This window comes from Camponotus floridanus, unplaced genomic scaffold (assembly GCF_003227725.1).
Source record: "Camponotus floridanus strain SB8 unplaced genomic scaffold, Cflo_v7.5 scaffold97, whole genome shotgun sequence".
In the NCBI taxonomy this organism is placed as follows: Eukaryota; Metazoa; Arthropoda; class Insecta; order Hymenoptera; family Formicidae; genus Camponotus; species Camponotus floridanus.
In genome coordinates, this window is record NW_020229868.1 from 642,651 (window position 1) to 661,903 (window position 19,253).

The 19,253-nt window shown below is 35.4% G+C and overlaps 1 protein-coding gene across 10 annotated transcripts in view; it reads left to right on the forward strand.

Annotated features, from left to right (window-relative positions):
- The window catches only part of LOC105248709 (protein-tyrosine sulfotransferase), a 322,406-nt gene that overhangs the window by 268,093 nt on the left and 35,060 nt on the right, over positions 1-19,253 (forward strand). The window contains exon 2 of one of the 10 annotated variants that reach the window (XM_025415103.1): positions 6,946-7,037. The exons of the other annotated variants lie outside the window; for them this stretch is intronic. The gene's annotated coding sequence lies outside the window, so the exon portion shown is untranslated. The remainder of the gene's footprint in view (positions 1-6,945; positions 7,038-19,253) is intronic. 10 annotated transcript variants of the gene reach the window in all.

The window sequence follows — 19,253 nt, forward strand, 5'->3', positions numbered from 1 at the left end:
TAACAGTTATTATTAATAATACCGTATTCCGTGTCGCGAATTAATTTTCATCGATACTTGGAAATACCACACTCACATGGACAATATTCTGATAATTTAATCAATTTAATGCGCAGAATATCGAATTTCATTTGTAATTTAGATGAATGCACCGTCTCATCGCCGCTTTGCGTAATTGATGCGAAAAATGATAAATTTGGAAAAGATAAACGCGTAATTAATTATTGTTTTTTATAATTTTCACCTCTCTCATTTTATCAACGAAAGCGAAATGTTTCTTTCGAAAAAGGGTTCAAGGTATCTCTCTCGCCGCGTTATATCTTACTCGAACTCTCGACACTCATTTTCGCGTCCTCTCATCCATCATTGCCGTTCGACGTGAGGCGAATTATGTTTAAATACAATGTGTCGCTCTTGGAGGTGGGTTACGCTAACGCAGCCAATAACGGGGCGGGACGATAACAAAGCGAGACGAGCGTGTCGATATTTCGGAGCAGCGTTCCAGAGTATACGTCAGTTTACACTCGCCGATAATATATTGATAGATTGATATCCTTGCGCGCGACCCCGAATATCCGACGAAGCTCGAGGGTGGTCGTCGCACGCGGGTTTGATATCCGTATATTTTATGCACTATCGCGTGTGTACTCCATTTCATTCGTTTCCCGGACAGACCGAGCTGTCTCTGATCGATGAGAGGCGTGTCGTGTCCCGCGCTTTGCATCTTCACTCGCAGTCTTGCTCTAGATACGAGCAGCAGTTGCATACACGATCATCCCTTTTACTCTCTCGTATTGTTGTCTCTGTCTTCGTTTCTTTTCAGAAACTCTCGTACCATTCCGTAGTCTTTCAAGAACGTGTGCACGTTTATGTATTGTATATGTACTATTATATATTATATATGTGTGTATGAATATCATATAAAATCTCAGATGAGTTTTATATGTATTTTTTTTAATCCTACCTAAAATATTTAGTTTTAAAGCGTCTAATACATGTATTCATTTTACATTTTATTATTTTAAATAATTCTCTAGAATGCGTATATTTATATATCTTGTTATAATAATCCTGAATAATTCTATTTAAAAATACAGAGAGAAAGATGATGAAATTATGAAATTCAAATAACAATATCAGAAGCTGCACAGAAATTATATATGTATGACATTTGAAAAGAAAAAATATTTTTTCTTTATCTTGTATCGTTGTTCGTTTTATCAATAGCTGTTTAAAAATAGAAACCGTATATATTTATCATAAGAAATGTTAAAAATCGTACAAAGATAATACGTATGCATGAATGGAAAAGTAGATAGGAAGAAAAAACTGAAATGGACAGACGAGATTAAAAGTGAATAGGAATATGGTCATGTAATGACTGGGGATAGTAATTTGGGTTTTTTTAGCAATTTGTGTCGACTTAAGAAAAGTCCTTTTTTTCGGATCTAAGCTTAAGTACTCGAGATGTTCGAACGTCGCTAAAGTTCGTAAGACAGGGATCAGAGGTTGATTGCATGTGTTGAGGAGAACATGATGCCATGAGAGCACACAAGTTTGGAGACAAGTTGGGAACAAGCGAGAACAAGATGGATACGCGATGAGGTAACATAGTATGATCGATGAGACCCGCAAAAGAGTTCGAGGTACGTCGTGACGTAATAAAAAGGAGGGCTCATACCGACCTGTAAATAACAAATTAATAGTAGACGAGTGCGTTAATAGAACCGTCGACTAATTTATCACGACGGTTGGCAACGGAAATAAAAGAAAAAGACGAAGCGCGCGAATGAGAAGAGTGAAGAGGGTAGAAAGAAAGAGAGAATGGAACGAGAACTAACGAACGTGTAACTATGTCCCGAGAGAAACAAGGTGCGATTTTCGCTTCTATTGTAATTGTAGATCTCTCGATATCCGTTTCTCTTTCATTTTTTTTCGATAAATGACAATCTCGCGTAGACGTCTAGCTGCGTTAATTTAGACAGCAGTGCTTTCAAGTGTATTACGCGTCGATCGAAAGTTTGCGAAAATATATATTAATTGAGCCGATCATTTGAAAAAAGAGATCAATCATATATAAAGGAAATTTATTAAAATAAAAGGTATAAAAGGTATTTAGAGAAAAAATTACGAAAATTATTGTTAGTGTTAATATTAAAACAATATTAATACTAAAATTATTCTTAATATTACATATAAAACACCGTTTTAATATTAATAATATTAATAATATTAATAATATTCCATATTTTTATTTATTATAGTATTTTATATTGTTAGCAATAATTTTAATATTAAAAATATTATTAACAATAAGTAATAATATTAATAATAATATTAAATATATTTATAAAATTATATAAAATTAGTAATAATATTAATAGATTTTCGTGCAAATATAAAAAGTTTTACGAGGGAAAAAAATATCATAAAATAAACTTTCTCGCGCAATGTAACGTTTCGACCGATCCGGTAGCTTGAACTTTAGCAATCGGAAAAAGAAGTGCATTTATCGGAGAAACAACTGGGGGAGGATTTTTCAATTCCGCTTGCGCGTAACAATTGTGATAGTCTTTATCGCGGCGCTAAAGTTTGCGAAATTTCGATCGGAAGATCGCGATACACGAAAGTGGAATACGCGTTCTTTTTTCGCTCGATAAACTTGAGTCGAAACGCGTTTTCGGATTCTTCCCCCTTGTCGTTCCCGTGAAAACTCGACGAAAGTTTCTTCCCAAGCATCGCGTACCATTCCGTTCTCTCGGTGACCGAGTTCGCATTTAAATTTGCAGTTTGCCCCGAATCGGCGGAACTGATATCTACAATTGGGACAGGGATTACGCACCTAGAAAGGTGCGAAACCGAAGTATATAATCGAGGAATTTTGCATTTAATGATAAAATGTGAGGTATTTTACAAATAGAGTACCGAGAAATATTCTGGACATATAAAATGCTGTGGAAAAAAATGATGAATGCGTGGAAAAATCAAAAGTGAAAGATATTTTCTAGTTAATCTGTGATAAATTTCACTTGTATGAGGATTTCATGCAATGCGATTTTGTTTTCCAAAGAAAGTTAGAAATGAAAAATTACAACGATAGCTTCTTTTGATCTTTCTCTCAAACTCGTTGGGTTGAATAAATTAAAAATCTCCGAGATATTTTTTCTTAAGAGGAGAACCATCCTTAATGTCAGGCAAGAAATTTTTACGTTGCAAGTTTTCAGAGCGTAGAAAATATACCAAGCATTCTCATAGTAACCGGTTAATGTGGTGTAAAAAAATTTAATGACTTTATCGAGCAATGCGATGTATGCGCTACGGTTTCTGATCAAGATGATGAAGAATTTCGGGAATTGAGAAAAAAAGCAATATGAAAAAAAATTTCTGATTTCTTGGAGAGTAAAAAATTGGAAATCGAGATAATTTTATAATTATAAATGAAATGAATTTTATGTATCATGTTATAAAGAGTGTAAGCAATAAGATATTATAAATAATATATTATATAATATATTATATATTATAATATACTTTTATATAATAGTATATTATGATATATTTTTATTATACTATACTTTTAAATATCCCATAAATCTATATTTTTTTATATTAATATATAATATATTATATAATATATTATATATTAATATAAAAAAATATAGATTTATGGGATATTTAAAAGTAAGCTTTCTAGTTGATTAAAGTATCAGATGAAAGATTGCTTACTCGCGTAAGGAGACATTTTTTTGATCGATCAATTTCAAAACTCTTGGGAGTACTTTGGCCAAATTTCCACTTTTCTTAAGTTGTCGGCCATTTTTCACGTAGCAAACAAACTTGGCGCATCGCGCGTCACCTGTGTATTTTGATGTCACGCCAAACCGAATGATATTAATGGCAATTCGCAGCTCGCGGATAAGAGCTGCTTTTGATTAATCGAGACTATCCGCCGCGAGAACTTGCGTCGTGGGAAAAAGTTCAAGCTGATTTATCATTTTCTGTCGGACGGGAGCATTTCGCGATTTAAGGAACTAGAGATTTCTTTACCTTTCTATCTAGTAAATCGGATACACCGACATACGGGTGTCCCAAATCAAGTACTTCTTTAATCCGTGGATTTCTTAATCAATTTATTTTTTGATTGTCGAAGAGAAATATTGTGCAATGAAGCGTTTCATCGAAATTCATCTTTTTAAAAAATGAAGGCGTTTATTCACTTTTTAATTTTTTTAAAATTTGAATAAAGAAATTTATTTATTTTTCAAAAGAAACCAAACGATTTTACTCTCCAAAATTTTTTATCTACATTAACGATAAACAATATTACGATATTATCTATTGAATTCAGGAAATAAAAGATACAGATTTATGTTAATGCGATGAAGTGTGAAATGTGTTTGATTCTCGATGGCACGTATAAATCCTGCGGCAAACCAGTCGACTAAAGCTGCTTAAAGGATTTTCACACGCATAGATAATTGACGGACATTGTATTGGATCAGTTCGAAATAATAATGGCGGTCATCGCACAGTCCGCAAATGCATTAACAAGTATGATCTTGTCGGTTGGCCTTATACGGTCGGCGCGACTTTATAAGCCTCTTTTATTAAGAAGACAATTTCTTTTTTTTATGCAGGTGTCATATTTTGTATCGATATATTTTTAAAATCGTATCATTAATTTCGCCATCGCGTTTTTATTATTACGACATACATTCTCTCTCCCGATTCCTTCTTCTCTTCTCAAAAAAATTAAGTAACGTGCTTTTGTTATCTTTTTCATAAGGTATCGTAAAGTTGTTCTACAAAAGAATTTAATAGATTCAGAAGTTAAACGCCGCTTGATTAGCGATTCAACAAGATGCGACGTGAAATTCCGTCATTCTGCACGAAAGAGAAACAAAGTTTAGCTTGCAAATAAGTTCGGTAAGCCTGCTTGGTCCCCCTTACGCGATGTTACTGGAAAATTACTTCTTCCAACGAGATTTCATCCCTAACGTACTCTAAAGTACATCATTAAAATTTATCTAGAAACATGTGCTAATAATTCTGAATTTTCCGGTATTTTCTCATGTCTCTTCGCGACACTGTCCAAATTATTTAAATTGCTGCAAAAGAACAAAAAAAACTCTGTAGCAAAATTTCTTAAAAAAAACATACATTTCTTATTCAAAAGTTGGAGAACTTTTCGAAAGATATACGCTTCAGTTTTTATCATTGACATTATATTATTGAGTTCGCCGGGATTTAATGCCTTATGGCTCGAGGACTAAATTTTTCGTAAACTCCCGATACAAAATTGTGTCGTGCTACACGACACGATAATGCTTTCGGTCGATTCAATGATTCGCAAACAATGATATCGCTCCATCTACCGTAGCGTAAGCCAGCATCCGCTGGCGCGAATGTATTATGCATGAATCCGCGACCGGGGAAATGGCATCGTGAAAGGGTTGCTCTTTGCGCACGATGGATTACTTATATGAGCGCAAAATATATTCAAATAAAAATCTTTAAAAAAACGAGGACGAAAGCAATCCGGAATAAAAGAGGAATAAAAGAAAGAGAAAACAACAGCAAGAGAAAGAAAGCAAATAAAAAGAAAAAAGAATGCAAAAGAGGAAAAATGATTAAGTGGCGAAAACAAAAGAGCAAGTAAAGAAGGAAACGCAAAGAGGATACAGAATAACATGAGGAAATAATGAGAGACAAATGAGAGAGATTGAAGAGATACGAAGATTTTAACAATACCATTTTTCATGGCGATAAAAAGCAAAGAACAAGTAAAGCGCGTTGCAAGTTATAAGACGACGAACAACGCAGAAATTAATTTTTGATCGAGGAAAGAACCTCTCGATTCTCCGAATTGAATGGAGAATTTGTTACTGCGGAGACATCCAATGAACGTACAATTTAGCACAAGATGGAACGTTTTATCCCATATGAGCGCGAAATAAATTCAAATCAAGATATCTTTTTAAAAGCGGATCAAAGGCAATTTGACATCAAATAAAACAAAGTGGAATTACCGTGATTAATCGAATTTTTCTCATTCTCTCTTTCTCTCTTTAATTCTTTCTGTCTCTCTTATTCTTTTGAGCGGAAAAGCCTCCGGTAACGGCGAACGGTAATTTCCTGGAGTGAAAAATCAAAGCAATTAAGTTCCTTCCGCGGCGAGCTAAACACTTCTTGTTGTCCAGCATTGAACTTGCATTAGCGCGATTAGAAAAACCGAGGGAGCACAGAGGAAAGAGGAACAGGAGAACTTTCTTTCCGCTTTCGTTTGCTCCTCTCGTTATTTAACGCTCGCCTTAATCACTATAGTAGAAGATTTTTTTAACCGTGAACTCTAGACACACGGGACATGAGTCGAAATTGGTGTGTGTATTTTATAAATAAAATATTTAATGTCAATTAATTTTAGCGTAAAATTTCAGGACGCTAGTTTTTCAAATTAAAAATCAAATTGAATATTTTTTTTACGGGTTTTTCACGAGTTTGGAATTAAAATTCACGTATAAAAGAATTTATATATATTTAATATCTTTGGTAATTTAAAAGTATTAATGTATAAAAGCCTTGAATTTTTTACGCGCAAATTGCGAAATTGAGAAAGTTTAGCTATTGAAGGTTCCAACCTGAAAAGTCGAATTTTATAGTAGACGAAAAGATCAATAATTTCCATTTCAGTTGATTAAATTTTCAGCTTCTGTATTATCCTCATAATCCTATCATGGAAAATAGTTTTCAAAAGAAATTTTTTATCATACAATGGAAAAATTTCTCAATGAAACGCTCAACGAACAAGAACGAAAATCAAACAATGTGCTTTCGATAAAGAGAGATATTCTGTATAATAAGAGAAAAATAATGATGTAGGTGTTGCAATTTTGTTTTCTTTGGAAATTGTAGGATCCTGATCTCTTTTCTCTCCAATTGTTCTAGTCACGCGCGAAAAAATATGCCCGCTTCAACAGAGTCCAAGTAGACAAATGGATCTCGACGGGCAACAGTAAGAAGGAGAGGAGAAGAAAAAGGTAGGGAAGAGATTATTAATCGGCGTAACGATGAAGGGCAGACGTTGTCGCCTGTTGTCGACGGCTAAAAATATTTTTCCCTGGGAAATAACCGTCGACGAGGATACCTCGCTTTCCTCCCACTTTACTTGACATAGTTGCACCCGGTTACGGCCTCACGATCACCTAAATGAGATTATTTTTCATCCTTTTTCCCTTTTTTTTTATTCTGATAAACCGCGCTCTTCGCGAAGGAGTCCCTTCAGTCGTCCCTTTCTTCTTGCTTTACACACACGCGCGTTTTCTTCCGCACGAAATACGAGAGCAAGCGTTCCTCGAGAAGTAACGAGCGTGTAACATAACGAGCAGAACCCGACTACAGTTGTATACGACGTATAAAAGTACAGCTCTTAACCTGTCGAAAGGTTCAATGGTAGAAAAGTTTGTTCACCGATTAAATAGAACCGCGTATATTTTTTTCTTCAAAGGGGTTTAATATGCTAGATATAAAAATATATATCTAACATGTACTATTTTGAAAAATGTATTGATGTTTTTTTTTTATGAAATCATTGAATAATGTCAAGTCTGCGTGAAATACTTTCTTATACTTATTATATATCGATATTGAATCAAGCTCTTTATTATTCATGATTTGCAGCGTAGAATAGAAGTAGGGAGGAGAGCTAAACTACCTGATGAGTTACTTTGACCCTTTGTGGACTATCGCGAGATATAACACGATGGTTCGGTAATGAGAAAGCGAGCGAGCGATCAATAAGAGGTCTCTTGGTAAAGCGATAGAAATCGACTATCGAGCAAACCGATTCGGAATAATCAATCGAATGAAAGTGGACGTAATGTAAACCCAACCATCACCCCTTTGAATCAACACGGGTGATATTTCAGGCCGGTCTTGCCCGTCTGTCATTTGTCGTTTTATCGATCGATCGATACTCTTGGGAACACTTTGCTCTCTTCGTAGGAAGAAGATCCGTCTTTGGATAATCGACAATAAGAGATTTTATAGCTTAATCCGAAGTAGTTGGGACGAGATGATGCAAGATCGGATGATAAAAATTTAAATTTGATGTCATGTATAAAATGTCGTCTCGCGTCGAATAAAAATTTAGTTATTATAAATAATTCAGAGTGTCTACTACTCGGAAAAACATGGGAAAATCTGGAATTCTCACGGAATTTTTTTGTATCTGGAGGAAACAGGAAATTTGATTGGAACTTGTGGAATTTTTAAAAAATTATCTCTTTGTGATAATTTTACTCTTATATGGTAAAATCGACAATGAACCAAGTTGTGAATTATATATGTTTAAATTTAATATATGTTTATATCATAGATATATCTATTTCCGTAAAAAAATCTATTTTTATTTAGATATTCAATGTATTAACAAAATATTGAATATATAATGTTTTATTCTGATTTTCCTTTGTAGTAAAAAACATTATAAAACTCGTGTAATAAACACATATATTTTAGAAAATGGAACCAAAAATTTTTTAAAATATTTTTTTTACCTGAAATTTTAGACCAAATTACTTGAAAGATCAGGAAACTCTCAGGAAATTTATTACAAAATTTTAGCAGACATCACGTAATTCAAAAAATTGTAAAAATATAAAAGCGTAAAAAAGTATATGAGAATACTTTATATTCCACGAAATATATGATGGAAAAATATTTCTGTCATCTTTAGAAATTTAGAAATGCATTAGAGATTGAAGAAAAGAAAATTTAAAAGATAATTATCATTATACAAAAGGTCTAATAGCTTTCGATACTATTTAGAAAAGTTCTTTTGTCAAATATTCCGCTTCTGCATTTTTACCAAGGTAATTGTGTGAGAAAAAGAGAAAGAAGTACACCTTATAAATTTTTTTCTCCCCAATCGCGCCCAGCCAAAGTTCAGTAAAACACAGTCGGTGAAAACGCGAGTTATTGTTTCCTCCGTGCTCCGAATATTCTCTTCTTCGGGCAAAGAGAAGAAACACAAGCGGAAACGAAAAAGGTTTCCCTCGTTCCCACGCGTTCGCGGAACCGGAAAATATAACTCGGTTATATCGTCTTTTCCCTTTCCTTCCTTCCTTTCTCGCCGTCTAACGCGCCAGTCTTCCGACTTGACTTCTCTGTTTATTACTTGTCCTTTCGCGGACATTTTTTGACAAATCGAAATCTCCATTTATAAACGCGCCATGGAAGGATCGGAACTTTTAATCAGAATGAGATACACAGTCACACACAGTCACAACTCGATTGAGGTAATTAAATTTTTCTTTCACTCCTTTTCCTGTAAAAGAATGCATTTTCGCGTGAAAAAGGTGATTTCTATGGCAAATACATTAACGATACAGGTGACATTTATAGTAATCGAAAATTGAAAAATTAATTAAATTTAATATCTTAAAAAATTAATTAAACTTAATATCTTTAAGTAATGAATTTGATTTAACATTCTTTGCAATTCTTCTTCTTTTATGATGACGCTCTTTTCAACAAAATTTAATCTTTTGCTTTTACGCAATAATATTGAATCCTGCGTACGAGAAACATTAATTTTTACATCAATATTTTTCAGATAATTTCCGAGGAAATTAATTATACGTACATTATTTAAAAAATTCAGCAATGTTTTATCTCGCAGAATGAAAAAAGGTTTTTTCCATCAATTCCATTTCGGTTAAATATATAATATTACAGAAAAAAATCCAAATGGAGAGTGTAATGTGTTTTCAGTTTTATATCTTGGATATTAAATTTTGCCATTAGCCATCATTTTATTTTCATCGATACCCAACAAAATCCTAGATCGCAGGTCTAGTGTGTAAGCGGATGATACAACCGTCAGGTAAACCGCCGAAAATGCATGTTGCATGGACATGTTCAAGTGCACGCGCGTGAAATTCCCGTTTCGCAATTCAAACGAATATTAATGAAGATACGCGACGAGCTTGTCTATCTCGCCATCTCTCTCCTCCTCCTCTCGATACGAGCACCTCGATTGGACGTAACGCTGCCGTAACTTGGTCCCCGAACTCCGGCAAAGTGCATTAACGAGATGAAACGGAATTCGCGAGTGGGGCGGTGCCATCCTCCGATTTGCGTACGTGCCCTTCAAAATCCTCTCCCTCTCTCTCTATGACCCTTCTCTCGGCTCTATAGAGAGAAGCGCATTCGATAATCACGAAAGTAGAGCTAGAGGATGTGCGATGCAGCAAGATACGACGAGCAGAAAGGTCGACTCTTTCCCGATGCTAATTTTTAAGTGGGATAATAGATATCTCTAAATGTCTGGTCGAGGCGACGAGTTCGCGAAACATGCAGCTTTCGACATCTTCCTCGGCTGCTTCGCGCTTTGAATTTTAATTCTGTAATCGCGTGCCCCGACATAAAGTGCCGCAAAGTCAGGTTGTATTGAAATAATTATTGATATCTAGAGAAATACGATCTTTCGATTTCTGACGCAGAAACACTGATTGGATAATCTTTAACTGTTAGGCTAAAATCACTTTTTCCATCTAAAAGACATTAAGAAGTTTAAAATTAATTAAAATTGTGTTTATAATTTTATAATCTTTTTATTATAATTTATATGATTCACGAATGTATATAAATGAGAAACTACTTTGTATGAATTTGAAAAAAGGATATAGATATTATATTCGAATACATCTATTTGATGTACTTTCTGGATTAATTCCCTGCTGAGGACATTTGATTATTAATGTACACGATATGCTTGCACCGCATTTTTAATTTTTTTCGTCAGACAAAAGAATCTCTTTCATTTCCCTCTTTATTTTTATTTTTTCCTTTTTACCTTTCAAAAAAGGAAAAAGCTCAATACATGTCAGAAAGAGAAAGAGAGAGAGAGAGGTAGAGGGAGACAAGCTGAAGAAATTTTAATTTAAAAATTTATAATATTTGCTAGCACCTTGTTTCATCAAGTGTGAAGCTTTCGAAATAACGGAGCTTGTAGAGTTAGAATTTTGGAAATATGTGTATTGCCTTTGGAAAAAAATTAATAACACACGTTGTACGTACACTTTAGCATTTGTGAGTTAATCTTCTCTCGGGGAAACGTTCGATTATTACTTCACGCGATGCACTAAAACATCGTGCCGCATTTTCCATTCTTCTCGATGGCCTGTCCCGTTTTTCTGTCTTCCTTGTTGAAAAAAATCGCGCTGGCGCGCGTTAATCAAGGGCCGGAGGATTTTTAATTTCAAATCGCTATATCCGTCTGCGCTTTAATCCATCCCATTTGTCATCTTGCATCACGTTTAGATATTCGCATTTCCGCGAGAAGCTTTTACCAGAGAGTCGAATATTAAAACTACTTTGTGAAAAACGACTCGTCGACTCGATGTAACTACCATGATATGATAAGAAGCTCATCGTTAATCGATAAATGCTCGCCCCAACGACAATTTTTCCATTATTTTTCCGCATTCTCTCTCGCGCGTGTCGCATCGGTCGGAAGCCTCTTAATTCAGTAACAATCCGGAATGCTTGACTCGAGTATTCGACTCAATATGTGATGAAGAGCTCTGTAATCTATTCAATTAAATTTAATCGAGTATCAGTTGAAATCGATTATATACTTGAAAGAGTATTCTCTCAACTGCAAAAACTTTATCGTTTTTATTCAAGTGATTTTACTCTTCACGTCTCCCACTTTTCTCATTTTATATATTTCTGTCGCTTCCTTCGCGCCAAATTATCAGATCTCATGAAAATCAATCAATTGTTAAAGTAAAATGTGAGAAATACTAATAACGACATATATTTAAAAAGCATTTAGAATTCATTTCTTTCAACTAATTTTTTTCAATATTTTATATATTCATATATCTGGTTGGATTAAAAGTCATTAAAAAGTCTGCTGAAAGTTTAAATTTTGCAGAACACTCTTGTAAATAAATTTTGATAATAAAATATTTCATTAAAATGATATAATTATTATATGTGTATTTTGACTGAATATACGTATGTGTGAATTACATTGAATATGACAATTTTTATAATATTACTCTATGATCTCAAAAATAAAATAATATGTGAGATATAATTTGCAATAAAAATTTCTTACTCTTCCTCTTGCAAGAAGAAAAAAAATAGTCATATTAACGTCAAAAAAATGAATATACATAAAATCTGTTTCGAATACGAAGCTGAAAACATATTTTTTTTTAAACTACATTTTCCATTCCTGTTCGAAATAAAAATATGGAATAAATAATTTCCCACTCACACACGTATTATTGAAAAAAAGCATTACTAAATCTTTTCGAATATTTTGTTTTCCCTAAAATTACCTGAAAATCGTTAATACAAAACTGACATTTCATGTGCAACGCTCTAATATTCTTTACGTACATCTGTTCTTTTCCACCATTTTCCGCTACATTTTCCATATTTCCTGCATTTTGCGAGCTGACGTATCGTCAGTCGAGTGTCTCTCTTCTTCCCAGTGAAATTCTCTCCTCCTTTGGAGAAAGCGATCCCACGTTACCCGGCAAGTTGTCATTGTCTCGACGAATTGAATTAATTTCGCTTTCTTCGATGCGCTCGACTTTGCCGAGTTTTTCTCTTCCTCGAGACGGAGACTCCACCGGACAGGGGTCCGCGCTCTTGTTAATTCGGCGATCCCTTTATTCCGGAGCCCCGTTAAACCGTGCCCGTGTCGACTCTTAATGGCCTCACTGAAATATTCAATCGTTCCTAGGAGCACCGTGAAAAGCAGGCGAAATACCCCGGCCCTCCATCCCCTCCCCCTCTCGCAGTCCGGGTATCGTAATTGTCTTTCGCAACTGCACCGGGCTTTTTATCTCGCCCTCCACTCGGGGATGAGTCTTGCTCCTTTTGCCTCCTTATTACGGTTACGTTTTTACCACAGGTATTTTTTCAGTAGATCGGTCTGCGAATTTCCCACGGGCGATAAACCCCTCTCGGATCGATGGGTTCGCTAGATCGGTAAACGCGCAAAGTTTTCTGCCTCGCTTCATGCTTTTGGAAACAGTATTTTTACCGTTGCTCCTCGGATTGTTCCCCTGACTTAGTTCTGCCTTGCTTCGGAATGATATTGTTTCCACTCGAAACACGGAGCGAAATACGGACATTTTTTCCGCTGAGTTATTCTTTTCGAAAATGGAGAAAAATTATATTAATTATTTTCTTTTGGGAAAATTGAAGAAAATCGAGAAATTTTAATAAAACACTGAGATTACGTAATTTTTTTTCTCCCTTGATTTTAAATTAACATTGTATTAGAAATGAAGTTATTTCCGCTCGCGTATTTGATTCTTTGGACGTTTATATTTCATCAAGTTTATTAATTGAGATTACTTTTCAAATTGCAAAGTATTATCAAAAATGGCCGTCATTAAAATAAAGTTAATCATTAATTTTCAATTTCATCGATTGTTTTAAATATAACATTGTATCATGCCACAAATTTTTCTAATTTTTAAATTTTCTAAATTAAAAAAAAAATTTTTTTAATTTTCTAAATTTTTAAAATTTTTATTCTAATTATATATATATATATATATATATATATATATATATATATATACAATGATATAAAAATGCATATTATACAAAACAGTATAATAGGAACACAGCACGCGTGCAAAAGATATTTATGCTATAAATTTTCATTCACGTCTGCCTAAAAAATTCTCACACAAATGTGCACGAGAGCGTATAATAACCTGCGTATAAAAGGAGGAAGTGAAAATGCCCTTTTAATGGCGGCTCTCGGTAGTTCAGATTTATTAAAAGCCGGAGAAAGAGATAGCCATTTGGGGCGTACCTTTGTTCGCTCTTAATCATGACCGCTGCGTTGCTCTCTGACTGTCATCTCTTCCAACAAGGTCCCCCTTATACAGTCCGCCACTCGACTCGGCCAGGTTCTCCGACGCCGAAACAATGGCGTGCGTCGTCCGGAAGTTATCCCAGAGGTTTAGCACGTAAAGAAGACTCGCGGGGACACGTTGCTCGCCTCGCTTGTCCGAGACAAGCCTCAGATCGGTGATGACAATCCCCGAGAACGAGGACGACGAGGAGCAACGGGCTGGTCGTGCCAACGACCAGTATTTTGCATACAAATAATCGCGGCTGTCGCTATAGATTGCTCTCGACATCCGCCGAAGCGTGCGCGTTACCGAATTCTTCAATTTCGACCTAACGAATCGTTCATTCGAGTCGTTCTTTCAGCGATAGTGATATCGTTCGATGCGGAAAATTGGCAATAACGATTTGCTTGCTACATCCAGGGGGACAGACAGGATTTAAATTAGAAATGATGCCGGGATATTTGCTAATTCTAACAATTTTATAAATTTGATGGACCTGAAAGGACCTTCCAAAATGTCTAACAATTTATATATTACATATATATGCCAATATATCTTGTCAGTATTTTTCTTCAGAATTTGCTTTCTACACAAAATGGATCTCTCGCAATTTTCTGTAAGAATTATAAAAGTTTTGGAATCGTTAAAGGAATAAGTTAAATCCTTTTTTTTAATAGACTTCGGAGACCGATCGATTTGTTCTCTGTCGTTCGAGAAATCTTGGTCTTAATGACTGTTATAATTCTAATCGTCTTTCAATTTCGAGAGATCCATGAAGAGAAGAAACAGAAATGACTTCTCGAAGAAAGGAGGGAGAAGACGAGAGAAAAATTACTTCCCTTGGGAAATCAGTAGACACTATCTTTGTGAATTCTACCAAGATTCTTTTTAGAAAATTCTTTCTTCGGACAGCACTAGAGAACAGAGATAAGAACGCTGTATAAAGCTCCACCTCACGTTCAAAAAAACATTCTCTCTCTTCCCTGTTTTTCATTCTTCAAAACCTTCTTCAGACCATGTGTGCTTTTTCGCGTTTTATTTTTCCTGGCTTTGGACAATTATTCAACGATCTCCAAACAGCTAAAATACTCGTATATACCTTCATGTTCCAACTTTTTATTTGCGTCATTTGCGTGTTCATAAAGCGCATAAATAAATATTTATCGCGCTTCTTCCAGGAACAGACAATTTTTGAAAAATATGCGCCTTGCTTGCGATAAAAACCTTTGTCTCCAGCAATCCTATAATTTTTAATTATGCATCTTTTATAACTTTAGAGAAATATTTCACTTCTTTCGTGACGTATAAAAGTGCTTTCTGCGAATCTCCCGATTGACATTACTTTGGTGAAATCGTAAGAGCCATCTCCTCGGCGTGGAATTTTCGACGACGGAATGTTGTTAAAATGTTGGAAGCAGATACCGCGATTCTTTCCTCGATCTTCTCGAAAATTTTACCTGGAATATCGGACCCCCAGTGCGGTTTCTCCGGTGTCGGGACATTCGGGCATATTAGTCGCGACTTCTGATATATCGGGAATTCCGTGTAGTCTGTTTTCTTTTCGACGCTTTTTGGCACGGATCCCGACCATCGTCGTCGAGCTCTTTAACGCGCCGACTTGAGGGAACAAATTGTAAAAGCCCCGTATACGACACGGGACATTCATACATACATACATATATGGTGTTTGATAAATGCCAAATGATTGCCAATCCTTTTTAATTAATATTGCAATAATTATTGCAAAAATTGCAAAATGTTAAAGGACTTTTTTGTTCAGTTTATTGCTCTCTACCCGCTCACGAGCGTTGGTCCAATCTTTATCGGACACCATGTATATATACAATTTATGTTTATGCCAACTTACGGGGCGTGCTGGCTCCTGCCGCGGCTCGTTGACATCTTAATTACATCGCGGGCGGGATGAGATTGCGCGAAACACGTGACCGCATTTTCTCCACCCAAGTGAGATGGATTCCGTTTGTATTTCGACTTTCGAGTTGCCGTTGTAGTTGGACTTTTCGTGCCGCGGTGTTAAATGTACTTGCGTTAAAGATACAAGATGCGACGTTTATTTCGCGTTCAATTTCGCGATGATTAAACTCCTTCGTCTGGCATATCGCGATTTTACCCGGCAGAGAAAATGTTGGAGCAACGTTATTCCCGGCGTAGTAAAATTATTTTGGTATTCGATCCGGGCTTGTTATCCCCGGGAAAAGCGAGATCTTTGGTCTCTTCGCGATTTGCATTGCAAAATGCGACGAGGTTCCAGCTCTGTCCCGCGGAACATTTACTACATTAGACGGGATGTAGGAGATCCTCTCTCTTTCTCCTTCTCTCTCTCTCTCCCTCTCTCTCTCTCTCTCTCTCTCTCTCTCTCTCTCTCTCTCTCATCAATTACGAGATTCGATCGAACATACTTACTTCCTCGTGAAAAAATGGAAGCCAATTTGAGATTGGAGATAGTCTGGTCGGAATTCGAAAAAAAAAAAAAAAAATACTGGGTTAATTAGCGAATGCACCTCGCGGCAGATGCGAGCAGGTTTAACGAGCAGCGTCCTTAATTAGAAAGTTTGCCGTCGACAAGTATGATCATCGTACTTCGCGCCTCGTAACTGTCAAATTCGACTGCGACCTATTATCGTTATGATCACTGTAATAGAAACAGTCGCTTTTCGTAATTTTATTTCGATTAGCTGCGAAAAAATGGGAAAGATTAAAAAGAGAGAACATGTTTTTAATTTTACATATATTCTCTGTATATGATATTAAATTTCCCATATTAATATCTATTTTTAACAAGTGCTAGCGGTCGTTTTTGTCGGCCTGCTATCCCCAAATTGCGGCCCCAAATCGATCTGAATTATTCGGTCATCGTGTATGAAATGTAATCGATGTTATATCTCGATACGATCTCTAAATGACTTTAAACAGAAATAAAATTTAAATAATATCAAAACATCTAATAATCTCCTTTTCGTAATTTTATTTCGATTAGCTGCGAAAAAATGGGAAAGATTAAAAATGGAGAACATGTTTTTAATTTTACATATATTCTCTGTATATGATATTAAATTTCCCATATTAATATCTATTTTTAACAAGTGCTAGCGGTCGTTTTTGTCGGCCTGCTATCCTCAAATTGCGGCCCCAAATCGATCCGAATTATTCGGTCATCGTGTATGAAATGTAATCGATGTTATATCTCGATACGATCTCTAAATGACTTTAAACAGAAATAAAATTTAAATAATATCAAAACATCTAATAATCTCCTTTTCGTAATTTTATTTCGATTAGCTGCGAAAAAATGGGAAAGATTAAAAATGGAGAACATGTTTTTAATTTTACATATATTCTCTGTATATGATATTAAATTTCCCATATTAATATCTATTTTTAACAAGTGCTAGCGGTCGTTTTTATCGGCCTGCTATCCCCAAATTGCGGCCCCAAATCGATCCGAATTATTCGGTCATCGTGTATGAAATGTAATCGATGTTATATCTCGATACGATCTCTGAATGACTTTAAACAGAAATAAAATTTAAATAATATTGTTACGGCCCTAATGTCCGTGTTCATCGGGACGGCGCTGATTAACGAGAAGAAGCGCGTTGTCAAAAGGTTGTTGACAGCAGCGCCTGTCATCTGAGTTCGGTTCCAGCTGTCAAGCTGCGCGGACGCGTTTCTGTATCGCGCCCGAGCCGGATTGCTAATATTGTGTATAATATTGTGCATTACGTTCTGTGTTACCGTTTGTAGTGTTCTGTGTGTTGTGTATTAAAGTTCCAAGTTCCTTTTAAAAGTGTCTATTCATTTCGCGCGACTCGCGAGCGACCGATCTCTTCGCGCGCGTCTTCGATATTAATCGAAGTCCTCGCCGCGGGCGTAACAATATCAAAACATCTAATAATCTTTTTTTCGTAATTTTATTTCGATTAGCTGTGAAAAAATGGGAAAGATTAAAAAGAGGGAACATGTTTTCAACTTTACATATATCCTCTGTATATGATATTAAATTTTCCATATTAATATCTATTTTTTCGGGACTTTAATAACGACTGCTTTTAAATACTTAAAATACTATATTATATCCAAAGTTTTTTCCATTCAATTTTACTCACAAGGATCGTGTTTAACGATAACTTTAAAATAGTAGAGTAAATTTTCCTCATTCTTTCCTCTACGTTCGAAATATTTGAAAAGTTACAAACATTTCGCGGAAATTGGAACATATTTTTGTAAAATTATGTGGACGTGATAATTTAATATTCTCGCTTGTCGAAGAGAATTTTGGTTTTATAAGATCACTTAGTAAAATTCTTTTAAAGGAAATCTTCGAAATATCTCTCACACGCTAGCCTCGGATTTCAATCAATGTGAATGGATATGAAATACATATATATTTTTTATTTCCAAGTTATCAGTGTTATGGGAGCAATCTGACACAATGATCGATCTCTGCCATTTGGAGTACTCTGTAAGCATTCGAGCAATGTAGTTTACCGGATGTAATCATTCACCGTTTCGAACGTTGGGAAAAATACGTAGAGGCTCCCCGTAAATTACTGTGTCGAGTGCAATGCCTCGATACAGAGCAAGAAGAATTAACTTTCCTCTCAGCATACTCGGATTCTTTCGAAATTTTGCCTTGTGCTCATCTACTTTCATTTTCAAGCATCGAGTCCTTGAAACGCCGGCTAATCCAGCTCCTAAAATTCCTTCTGAGAGATGGCAAGTTTTTGCAGCAAAATATCGAGGGCAAAATATTCTCTTTCCGAATCACAGAATTTTATCCTTCCGTCATCCAGGACGCTTATCGCGGATGAAACACGAATTAAATTTATAATAAAAAATTAAATTTATAATAAAAAATTAAATTTATAATAAAATTTATTGCGAATGCGAAATATTTGTAAAAAATGTCGCAAGGACGAAATTTTTTTTATTCGATAAGGATGTTAGGGAGTTTCGAGGGTAAAGTTTTATATCGCAACAATCAGTGTCGAAGCGGCGTCGAATACCGATATCTTCCTTTTCTCGGACGAAAAATGTTTCTGAGGAAAATTTTCCGCACGCGTACAATAATTTCCCATTTTACGCGTGGGAGCGCAAAGTTTCATCCGGAAAATTTATGAGACCTCGCCGGTGCATTAACGGTAGAGCGAAAGATAACGCGCTGTACTTCGATATTTTATCCCGTCGACTGCAGCGTTTTTACGATAACAGAGAAATATATATGCGCAAAAATTCGCTCAGATAACCGCTATTGTAAATTGCTCCACCGATCGCGTCGCACACTTTTTGTGCTTTGTATACGCAATTTATACCGTTTTTTTTAGAGAAGTTATATTT